The sequence below is a fragment of the Centroberyx affinis genome, unplaced genomic scaffold (genome assembly GCF_046629955.1).
Source record: "Centroberyx affinis isolate AG114_WGS23_722 - 3 ecotype Tasmania unplaced genomic scaffold, CSIRO-AGI_Caff_v1 ptg000629l_1, whole genome shotgun sequence".
NCBI classification, from domain to species: domain Eukaryota; kingdom Metazoa; phylum Chordata; class Actinopteri; order Beryciformes; family Berycidae; genus Centroberyx; species Centroberyx affinis.
Window position 1 is genome coordinate 8982 of NW_027279257.1, and position 12575 is coordinate 21556.

The window sequence follows — 12575 nt, forward strand, 5'->3', positions numbered from 1 at the left end:
CTTTTGAAATTGTATTATTATTAATTATGGGTTATGCATGGAATCGATACAGTTTTTGGTCCTATTGACTTCACGGGCTACCTTTATCTGAAAAAAGCACAATGACCAGCAGGTCTAATGGAGTAGGCTATAGTAATTTAATAGTCTTATAGGTTTGAAACCTCAGTGTTTCATCTGGTAGCTTAAATGGGGTTACTGTAAATACATGCAACACTACCATGTCAAGCATGTCTCCAAAGTTGGCCTCAACCAACCAGGTACAGAGTAGGCTAATCAATGCAGTAGCCTAATACTGCAATGTAGTCTTGCAGGTGATTTATGGCAATGGCATACATGAGCTCAAATATGTTTAGGACAGTTTTGGTGGGATCATGATGACTGTGCTAAAACATGAATATATGAGACCAATTGTGTTTTCACTGAAGTGGCTTCCTGTGTCTTACAGGGTTGAACAGAAAGTAGGCTAATCTTGCTGACCTACCAATATATTAACGACCATGTATGTAACTGAAATAACTGATTACTGTATCTAATATGGTAAGATGTATGAATTTCCATGTAGTACAAAGTTGGATAATATAGTTTATGTTTTAGCAAAGTCTATACTTCATATACTTTGAGTGGTAGCTTGAAAATGTTTTCTTCAACAGAAAGTACCATATGGTTAAGTCTGACATGGCAGTATGTGATCAATTATTTTTTTATTTCAAATTAATTTAATAAGTATACAGTGAAAATAGAACATAGTCAGGTACTTAGTTATTCATTCAGTGGAAAAGTGGAAAAAGTAACAAAGAAGGTAATTTGTCATTTGCTTTCAAGATTTATTTATATTTGTTGCGTCAATCATAAGGTTTTTGAGGTAGGTGTGTTCACAATTAGGCAAATGTTGTTGTCTCAAGTTTCTTTTTTGAGTCTTAAGCTGTTAAGCCCATGCCCCAGCCCTAGGAAAAAACGCCTAAAATACCATACCCCAAATAACTCTGGCATAGCTCTTCAACCATAAGGCTTATATTTCTGGTCTCTGTTGATAGGTAAAAAGCTATGGAATATGATGTAAGTAAACCTATATCTGTTACCATTCCAGAGTAAATGGAGCTGCAATAAAGGAAAAAATACTATTTTCATCCTTGCCTAGTATGTAATCTAAATTTCAAAGGCAATATCACCATTATAACCAAGATCTCATGGATAATGATGCAACTGAATGTCTTCTCCTACTGTTTGACTACAACGGTGACTGTGCATTTGATGAAAATACACTAATAGGCTATACAACAGTTATGTGACAATTTAATATACAATGCAAAGATATACTCAGTTGGTGTCCATGTTTTGGCTATGTTTACTGTTTATATGTTGACTGGGAGTTTTACTTCAAAACAGTATTTATTTCCATGTAGCCATGTTACAAAAAATATAAATCTCCCAAAAACAGTGAAATAGTAATATGAACACTGATGTGCATCGAATGGTAAGGCTCATGGGTGTCAGTACTTCAATACAGCCACCAGATGGCGACGAAGGGGTTAATATAGAACGTCATCGAGGAATTCAGTCTAGCTGGTAACCTCTCTGACGATCGCTGTGTACTTCCCGTTGGTCCTGTTGAAGTCTGCCGTTTTTGGCGAAAAAAACACAAGCCTTGGGGAAATATTTTGGAAAGAAGATAGATTTATATTAGTGCGACTGAAGTTTGACTGCAAAGTTTCCCTGTCTCCGACGTTGTATCCTTGAAATCGTGGTGCGTTTAGGGTCATTGGAAAGCTCTGAATTTCTAGTTTCCAGCTGTATCAAGCATGTTATTCTAGACTGACGAGAAAATTATCGCGGATCTTTTAATCACAACTCGCTCTTATATTTATGAAGTTTATATTTGTACAACGTTACCGTTACAATACTTCCTAATAAGACGTAGTTTGGACAAGATACTACTGGTTTACAGATTCTGACAGCTGAAGACCCCATGTTTTCAAAACAGTACGACATTCATATCTGCACACCCCATATGAAACAATAAATTGTAACACTAGGCTTTACCAGTGACTTCTATAACCTTTACCTTGATGTGTTCTTGTTTTTGTATGCTGCTTCCTCAGTGGAGCTGCTGCTGTTCTCTGTGTGGTCTTCACTGTTGTCATCTTTTTAGTTTATCTGTATCAGCTGTCCTGCGCCTGAAAATAATCAGATAACACACTGCAGAGTCAGTTCTATCACAGAACCCTCATAGTCACCATCATGCATTGTACAATGTATAATAATGAAAATATAAGCATGCACATCAATGTAAACTTGTGCGCACTTAGATGAAGAGACCACATATTACAACATGTGCTGTGATTGGTCTAAGCATTTATGGTTCTGTGTTGGTGATTGTACAGTATACCGTTGAAATACTATATGGCAGCTGTGTTCTTTTTTTAGGATGGAAGTAATAACAGGAGATGTCATAGTGTTTACATTCTGTGAGAGTTGAGTTCTGGGATATTTTTCACCCTGAATACAGTTACATGTAGTAATCTTTCTAATTTGGGAATGAACTGTTTTCCAGATCTATATATTTGCAGCACTCCACACACTGTCTCTCAGCTACTGGATACAGGTAGGAGGAAATATGAAGCGGGCCAATGACTGTCGTTCTGGTCGTGCATCACATTGTGTAGTTTAATTTTTGGAGAGCTGTATGTAAGCTATGGCGAGATCCTTTGTGGGCAACAACACACATGCTTTGTACTGAGAGCGATGCTCCAGTGTGTATAGATATGGAAGTATAATTTTCCCATTACCAGTGACATGTAGAATCTTTACCTCAATGTGTTCTTGTTTTGGTGTGCTGCTTCCTCACTGGCCTTTATCTGTATCCGCTGTCCTGCGCCTGAAAATAATCAGAGAACATCAGTAGTTCCATCAGTTCTAGTTGTTTTATATTGAAATTAGATGATGTTTCTTGTTTATGTGGTGATAATATAATTCATGGGAAATGGTGGAAATAGTGAAAACATGATTGTACAACATAGCAAAGAGAAAAACAGCAACAGTTAGCATTAGACATTGTCTTCCCACCTGTACCACCTGAAATACCAATGTATTTCTTTCCAGGAGGAAATGTACATTAGTAATGGTGACAAAAACGTCTACATTAGGCTTTAGCAGTGCTATTTTTCATAACCTTTATCTCAATGTTTGCTTGTTTGGGTATGCTGTTTCCTCATTGGAGCTGTTGCCATTGTGGTGTTCACTGTGGTCTTTGCTGTCCATTAACGCCTGTGCTGTGTCTGAAAAAAACAAACAAACAGAACATCAGAATCTTCATTACTGTTAATCCTTTTACATTTTCACTAGTGAAATGTTTTTCTGGGCATGTGTTGGTAACATATTTTAACACATGAAATACACTGCATACTCATTTCTTTACCCACACACTCACCGACATGCACAGTGCAATCCATAATAATGAAGTTGTAAGCATGCATACCAAGGTAAACCTGTGTGCAGTTTAATAACGACAGCCCAAGTGACACAATTTATTGTGATACTAGGCTGTACCAGTGAAATTCATAGCCTTTACCTCAATGTGTTCATGTTTTGGTGCACTGCTTCCTCTGCTTCCTCACTGGAGCTGCTGCTGTCCTGTGTGGTCTTCATTGTCTTCACGTCATGTTCCTTTATCTGTATCTGCTGTCCTGTGTCTGAAAATAATCAGAGAACATCAGTATCTCCATTAGGACTAGTCCTTTCATATCGACATTAGTAAAATGTTTTCCTATCTATCAGGTGATCTCATATTTTATGGGAAATTGTACAAATAGTGAAAAGATTAAAAGGAAAAATGCAGCATTTAGCATTAGATGTTGTTTTCCAATCTGCACATATCCATGGCTGTACAGAAGGAAATATTAGTAATGAAAACAAAAAGTTTTACACTAGGCTTTAGCTGTCCTATTTTTCCTAACCTCCATCTCAATGTTTGATTGTTTTGGTGTGCTGCTTCCCTCTGATTCCTCACTGGAGCTGCTGTCATTGTCAATGTGGCATTCACTGTGATGTTTGCTTTGGTTTAACAGGTGTGGCATGTCTGAAAAAAATTACAGAACATCAGCAGCTTCATTAGTCCAAATTTTTCTTTTACATCTTCATTAGTGAAATGTGTCTCTGGTCATGTGGTGATAACATATTGTAACACATGAAAATACACTGCAGACTCGCTTATTTACCCACACAGTCAACATCATGCACAGTACAGTTCATAATAAAGAAGATATAAGCATGCACATCAACATAAACCTGTGTGCACTTCAACAGATACAGAAACCCCATATGACAAAATATACTGCGACACTAGGCTTTACCAGTGAAATTCATAACCTTTACCTCACCGTGTTCATGTTTTGGTGCACTGCTTCCTCTGCTTCTTCACTGGAGCTGCTGCTGTCCTCTGTGTGGTCTTCACTGTTGTCATCGTCTTCCTTTATCTGTATGTGAAAATAATCAGAGAACATAGAACAGAGAACATAAGTAGTTCCGTTAGTGCTTATCCTTTTATATTAACATTAGTTAAATGTTTCTCTGGGCATGTGGTGATGATATATTTTATAGGTTATTGTGAAAATAGTGAAAACATTTTAACATATAATGGAGGGAAAAAACTGCAAGTTGTAGCATTAGTCAGTGTTTTCCCATTTGCACCCTGCCATGATGCTGAAAACTGTTTTTGTGGCTATACACAAGGAAATGTACATTAGTAAAGAGGACAAAAACAGTAAACTGTATACACTGCATTGTATACAAACTTTCAAACACACAAAATGCACTGCATGCCTCCCCTCTACTGATTTTTCCACACACTCATGACCATGCGTACAGCAATCCATAATACTGAAGATATAAACATGCACATGTGAATATTTGTTGCCTTACACAAATACACACACTACATGACTAAATATCCTGCAACACTAGGCCTTATCAGTCATATTATAACCTTTACCTCACTGTGTTCATGTTTTGGTGCACTGCTTCCTCACTGGAGCTGCTGCTGTCCTCAGTGTGGTCTTCACTGTCTTCACGTCATGTTCCTTTATCTGTCTCAGCTGTCCTGTGTCTGACAGTAGGTCCATTAGTCCTAGTCCTTTTATATCACTATTGGTGAAATGTTTCCCTGTCTATGTGGTGATAACATATTTTATGGAAAATTGCAGAAATGGTGAAAACATTATTTTACAACATAGTAAAGAGAAAACGGCAACATTTAACATTAGATGTTGTTTTCCCATCTGCGAGAAATGTAATGAGAACAAGTTTAGCTGTTTTTTCCTAACCTTTATCTCAATGTCTGTTCAATTTGGTGTGTTGTTTCCTTACTGGAGCTGCTGCCATCGTCGTCATGGTGTTCAATGTGGTGTTCACCTTGCTTTAACAGCTGTATTACCTTGAAAAAATTAAGTAGTGGTCTATAAATCTTTTCTTCAGTAAAAAAACAAAAAAGGTTATTTGTCATATTTACTGTCAAGCAACATAATTCAACATAATACTCAACAAGGGATGGAAATGCAAAGTCCATGTTTCAATACAATGAATGAATGCCCCCCTTAGATACTCAATGTGGACACAAAAACTTCCACAAACATCTCATTAAGGGAAAAATGGAAGAAGGGCCTCACAAATAGGGATCCCCTTTCCAGGAATGTCAGGCATGCAATGAGTGCCAAGAGTGGGTAAACAAATATTAAATTACAAAATGTAACATACACAGAAGTAAAAAGGAAGTAGTAGAAGTAGGTGATTTCAGTGGATTGGAACTCTGATGGATGAAGTAAATCAGTGTTACAGTGGTCTGGTGCTCAAACTGTTCTTCTGAAACTAAATGTTACGCCCGGCTTAGGGGAAAACTGAGCACAACACAAAAGTGACTCCCCCATTTTCCCACTCCCAAGGATGACCAGTGCCACGGCAGATGCAGTCCAAACATAATTGACTTATTCATCAGAACAAGGTAGAATAGGCGTCGGGGAGAGCACGGCCCAAAACAATAAACAAAACAATCTATAGTATTAACAACTATCTTACCTAACTTCATCAAAAGAAAACAAAAGAAAATACAGGTCTCTTACCCACCTCCCTAACATAAACAGGAGAAAAGATGTCAAAAGAAAAGGCTTCTCACCCAGGACTGCTCTTTTAGAAGATATTTACAGTATGTGCAACAGAGATTGGCACAATCCTAACATTGGTGATTGCTAGGCAGCACAGCACAGTCTGGTCGGGAGTCAGGAAAAGAGAGAGAGCGAAGCTGGCATCAGCGGGCGCCATTTTAAAGCAGGCGGCATCAGTCTCCGTCCAATCACAGGCCACCAACTGCAACTTGGCACACTGAGAAAACACACAGAACAGGGTGAACAGCACCACCCTCAGGCAGGCAGGGAAAACAGCACAAAAACCACAGTCAAATACAAATACACATTATGGCCTGGGGTCATAACACTAAATAAAAGGAAATACATGTTAGTAATTACAATAAATAGAAAACTGTACACACTACCTTGTACACAAACTCTGAAACACATGAAATACACTGCAGACACCTCACTTTCACTTGCCCACACGTCTTGCACAGTACAATCCATAATAAAGAAGATATAAGGATTCACATCAATGTAAACCTGTGTGCACTTCAATAGATACAGAAACCCCATATGACAAAATATACTGCAACACTAGGGTTTACCAGTGAAATTCTTAACCTTTACCTCAATGTGTTCATGTTTTGGTGCACTGCTTCCTCTGCTTCCTCACTGGAGCTGCTGCTGTCCTCTATCTTCACTGTTGTCGGCAGTTTCCTTTATCTGTATCCGCTGTCCTGTGTCTGAAAATAATCAGAGAACATCAGTAGCTCCATTAGTCCTAGTCCTTTTATATCGACATTACTAAAATGTTTTGTTTGTGAAAACATTATTTTACAACATACTAAAGAGAAAAACTGCAACATTTAGCATTAGATGTTGTTTTCCCATCTGCACAAATCCATGGCTATACAGAAGGAAATGTACATTAGTAATGAGAACAAGTTTAGCTGTCCTATTTTCCTAACCTTTATCTCAATGTCTGCTTACTTTGGTGCGTTGTTTCCTCACTGGAGCTGCTGCCATCGTCGTCGCGGTGTTCACCTTGCTTTAACAGCTGTCTGAAAAAAAATCAGAGTACATCAGCAGCTACAATAGCCCTAATCCTTTTACATCTTTATTAGTGAAATGTTTCTATGAGCATGTGGTGATAACATATTTTAACACAAAATACACTGCAGACTTACTTATTTACCGACATAGTCCCCATCATGCAGAGTATAGTTCATAATGAAGAAGATGTAAGCATGCACATCAATGTAAACTTGTTTGCACTTAACTAGATACAGAAACCCCATATGACAAAATATACTGCAACACTAGAATTTACCAGTGAAATTCATATCCTTCATGTTTTGGTGCACTGCTTCCTCTGCTTCCTCACTGCTTCCCCATCTGTATCAGCTGTCCTGCGTCTGAAAATAGTTAGAGAACATCAGCAGTTGAATTAGTCCTAGTCCTTCTTTTATATCAACATTAGTGAAATGTTTCCCTCGGTATGTGGTGACAATGTATTATATGGGTAATTGTCAAAATAGTGAAAACATTAGCTTACACCAAAATATAATGAAGTGAAAAAATGCAACACTTATCATTAGATGATGTTTTTCCATCTGTACAATGCCATGATGCTTCTTGGTAAGCATGGTGTGGTGGCCAAAGTCTTTCTGCAGCTATACAGAAGGACATGCGTATCAGTAATGAGAACAAAAACAGGGAATTGTATTAAGTACGTTGTACACTCTCTCAACTTTCAAACATGTAAAATGCACTGCACATTTTCCTTTATTCACCCACATTCATTAGCATGTGTACTAGAATGCATAATATTTGACATATACTGCAAATATGCCCTTACACACAGCACATGACCAAATATGACACTGGCTAAGACACACTGGATGCAAAAGTAGTCTTTACCAGTCATTATTCATAACCTTTACCTCAATATCTACTTGTTTTGGTGTGCTGCTTCCTCACTGGACCTGCTGTCATCGACATTGTGGTGTTCACTGTGGTCTTCATCTTTGTTTAACAGCTGTGCCGTGTCTGAAAAACAATCAGAACATAAACAGCTGTATTAGTGCTAATTCTTCAGTTGTATCTACATTCATGAAATGTTTTTTTTGGGTAAGTGGTGATGCCAAATTTTCTGACAAATTCTCAAAGTAGTGAAATGTTATTTTATAACATTTATAAGATGCAATAATAAGATGAACAGAAAAAATGAACACTTAGCTTGAGATTTGTTTTTTTCCCATCTGCACGCCGCCATGATGCTTCTTGGTAAGCATGGTGTGGTGACCACATTTTCTGTGGCTATACTAAAAGGACACATATGTTAGTAATGGCAACAAAAACAGGAAACCGTATACATTATAATATACATAAATTATTCAACATACAAAATATATTGCAAAAACTCTGTTCCACACATGAATCTTCATGTACACTATAATCCATACTATTGATGATTTAATCATGCAATTACATGTGAACATTTATGCACTTAGCAGTCCTATTCATGATTTTTACCTCAATGTCTTCTTTTGTTTTGGTGTCCCGTTTCATCACTGGAGCTGCAGCTCACTTTTTGTTTACTTTATGTTGCTTGATCTCATCAAGGCAGTGTGCCCCCCACACACTGCCATGATACTGCTTGATAAGCATAACATGTTAATCTTGAAAAGAGCAGTAGTATAATGAATGACAAAGGAAGTCTGTCCAGCCAATATAGAACACTGTGCCAGTATGAGCCCGCTGTACTCATCTGTAAACATCCCCAACATGAGTAAATAATTTGCAATCTCACTCCTGATTTAAACAACAATAAGCTAAAGGGACGGCTGACACTGCTGGCTTGTGACAGCCCGCTCAGCAGGTCAGAAACCGAACACCTAGAAGCAAATCATTGTACCAAGAGCTGAGAACAGTGCATCACTCCCCACTGAGTGACATGTGTGTACTATCATATGATACATTACTCTTTTATTGATCATAAGATAGCACAAAGGTTTCACAGAACCCCCAAAAAAACATAAACATTAATGAACAATAACAATGTGGAAACATTGGTGTGATACAGACATTTCAAGAGTTAATGACAGTGTAAGTCCACTGGAGCCTAAACAGTTCATTGTAGTGGTATGAGCCCTCTGTACCCTGAACATTTCCAACATGAGTGAATAATTATGTAATCTCACTCCTGATTTAAACAACAATAAGCTAAAGGGACGGCTGACACTGCTGGCTTGTGACAGCCCGCTCAGCAGGTCAGAAACCGAACACCTAGAAGCAAATCATTGTACCAAGAGCTGAGAACGGCGCATTGTTCCTCATCCTGGGCCATCACATGGTTAATACACAGTAAACGGGATTGTGATAGCTGTAATACGTTTCCAGTACACCTGACTGGAGGCAGAGTTGTGGTTGAGAGATGTACATGTGATCCAGGAGTGTGTGTTTTTCAGTCGTTGCAGCTCTGATGAGTTGTGCATATCCTCTTGAGTGAAACAGCTGGAATATGGGTTTATTTCCACTGGATGAGAGGTCCTCATTAAAGTCACCACAGACGATGATTGGATGGTGATCCATAATTTCCAAAGAATCCAAAAGACTTTGCAGGTTTTGTAGGAAATTTCCAACACTGTAACATGGAGGTCTGTAGACAGCAGCAATCAGTGCTGTGATTGGGGCCTCAATCTTGACGACTACAAACTCTAGGTCCATCACATTTTGTATGTACTGCTTGGCCTGGGCTTGAATATGGCTTTTACAGTAGATAGCGACGCCACCTCCATCTTTGCTTGCAATGTCAGGATAGTTTGTGTAAGAGAGGTGTCTGTTCCGTGTAAACATGTTGTAACCTTCCAACTGGAGATTTGTAGAAACAAAGGAGCCAGACAGCTTGATTTCCGTTACACATAATACATCTGCAAGTGTCAATTCGTGATGCCGTTTGATGTCCTCAATGTGAGATGGTAGTCCTTGGGTGTTGTGGTGAATGATTTTGAAGGTTTGGACTTGGTTTGTGACCTGTACATGTTCCAAAAGTGGCATTATACTGCTGAATGATGCTCTTTTCATGTTTTCCAGTTAAGTTGTGATGTCAGGATCAGCATATATTTTCTTTTCATCAATGTCTGTCATATACAGTCCATGAAGTGACGTTGTTCTACTTAGTGCAACATAGGCCATTCCTGGTTCAAATACACGTTTCAAGGAGACCACAGCAGACTGCAATGGCATACCTTGAACTTTGTGGGCTGTACACGCGAAGGCTAACTTCATGGGGAACTGCCTGCGAACCACTCCTTTTTTGCTCATGCTTTCCTCTGTTCTCTCAATGTACACCAAGTTGTGTGGTCCATCTTGTGTCTTGTTGCGGTGTTTCTGACCTGCACTTGAATTGTCCAGCTGCAGTCCAAGCATCTTTACTGCGTTTGTTCCACTTTGTGTCTCAGTCACAATCTTGGCTATCTTTCCAAACGCACCGTTCACTAGGCCATCTTCTACATCTATATTGCGAATCAGCATCACACGAAATCCCTCTGCGGCTTGTATGGTGTCGGGTAAATCTCCTTTTTGACCCTTGATGGGTGTAGTCTGTCTCCTCATCTGTCCTGTTGTTGGGTCTTTTTTGTAGTCGTCTGCATCAATGTTCATGATGTTGGTATGGAGGGCAAATACTGTATTTGCATTGTGTTGGTCTACTTCCTTGTTTGTTGCAAATACGTGCAGTACGTCAGGTGGGCAGTCTTTGGGGTCAGTCACAGCCTGCGCAAGCAAAGCTTTGTCACTCTCACTCAAAGGCTCTTTCTTTTGCTTCACTCGTATTCTGTTCAAGAGCTCTGCAAAAGCAAGATCATCTTTCTGGCGCATGATCTCTGTAAGGGTGATCATCTGGAAGTGGTCTTGGCTTTACCGAGGGGCGGCAGCTGGTAAAAGTCTCCTACAGCTAGAACCGACATCCCTCCGAAAGGTTTCTTGCTGCCTTTGATCTGCTGAAATCTCCAGTTGACATAAGCAAACAGGTTCTTCGAAACCATGGACACTTCGTCGATGATCAGGATCTCCGCATTTGATAATGTCACTCTCACTTCGTCCAGTGCATTTCCAAGTCCTTGGTAAGGTGGCTTCAAAGTTCTTGGCAGTTTTAAAACGGAATGCAAAGTTTTTCCTGAGATGAAGGCTGCAGTGCCAGTAAAGGCAGTCAGTAGCACTGTGGGCGTAGACATGTCTGCTTCCTGGTGTAATCTGGGGAGTTGTTGCAGTATCTTGGTTGCCTCCATATGTATGCATTTGATGAGATGGGATTTGCCACAGCCAGCACCTCCAGAAACAAAATAAAAGAACTGTTCGGGATTCTGGCCCCACACGCGCTTGTAGCACCAGTCACGGACAGTGTAGAATACGGACGCTTGTACTTGGTTTAGGCTTTGATACAACTTCTGCATAGCAGCAAGGGTCATCTGGGGTACCTCTATTGCTGGTATGACTCCACCTTTCTCTCGGGGAAGAGCGCTGTAGTCCGGAACGTCATCTTGTTCATCGTCTTGTTGGGGATGTATCTGTTCTTGCTCTTCGATGCACTCCAAACGAACTAGTTCAACTTCAGGTGCAAAAGCTGTCCATGCGTTCTCAAATGGCCCATTCTGTTGAAATTCATCAATTGCTCTGTCAACTTCTGAGCTGTGTTGTTCGTAGTCTTTCCTGTTTCTTTTGACTATCATATGTACTGACTGGATGCAGTTTGTTCCTGGGAGTTCAACAAAGGCATTTTGGTAAAATTCCTTATATGTTGGGTATCTCTGTTTTTTTAGCTGCGAGTCTGAGCGGTTTGGGAGATACAGTTTCAGCAATCTTCCGTAAAACTTTTCGGGATGCTTTTGCTGTGAGAAGCGGGTATATCTGATGATCGCCGGCTTTCCTCAAGTTCTTTTCTGAATGTGTCCCATGTCATTTAGTAGCCGCATGACATTCTTCCCTTGTCTTTGCTGGCCATAGACAATCCTGTATTTTGACGCAAATTCTGCCAGACACATGTTTTCAAACTCTGGCGTTTCAGGTCTTGCTCTGTATTTGTCTGGTAATCCTGACATCCACACATCTTCAGAATCTGGCATTTTGTTCTGTAAGGCACTTAGGGGGAGACTCATTTTTAGTGCATTGTCATCTGTTTGTATGAATACAACAGTGCGTGAACACATCTTCATTGGTAAGCTGCATGTTCTCGCCACAGACTCTTGAGCACTTACCTGTCTGTGCTTGGAGTAAGCCTGCATTATTTGCTTCATTTCCTCTCTTTCATTTACATCTGTTGCACGCATATCCTTCAGTATTGTTTTAAGGTACTCACTCATCTCATGCTCTGGCTTGGATATGTAAGACAACATGTACATGACACAACTGTGGTGGTCCAGAATGTATTGAATGTCCATGTTTGCATTCCATGCT

The 12575-nt window shown here is 39.6% G+C and overlaps 3 long non-coding RNA genes across 3 annotated transcripts; all 3 read right to left on the minus strand.

The window, feature by feature from the left end:
* Positions 1–2807: 2807 nt before the first annotated feature.
* LOC139643573 (uncharacterized) lies at positions 2808–3655 on the minus strand. The gene is made up of 3 exons (XR_011695090.1): positions 3569–3655; positions 3170–3275; positions 2808–2875 (listed from the first exon to the last, which is right to left on the minus strand). It is a non-coding gene; the product is annotated as an uncharacterized lncRNA (long non-coding RNA).
* A 723-nt stretch (positions 3656–4378) lies between these two features.
* On the minus strand, positions 4379–5420 carry LOC139643569 (uncharacterized). The gene is made up of 3 exons (XR_011695088.1): positions 5319–5420; positions 4988–5101; positions 4379–4472 (listed from the first exon to the last, which is right to left on the minus strand). It is a non-coding gene; the product is annotated as an uncharacterized lncRNA (long non-coding RNA).
* Positions 5421–6746: 1326 nt separating this feature from the next.
* Positions 6747–7531, minus strand: LOC139643570 (uncharacterized). Its single transcript, XR_011695089.1, has 3 exons — positions 7450–7531; positions 7110–7180; positions 6747–6862 (listed from the first exon to the last, which is right to left on the minus strand). It is a non-coding gene; the product is annotated as an uncharacterized lncRNA (long non-coding RNA).
* Between the last annotated feature and the right edge of the window lie 5044 nt (positions 7532–12575).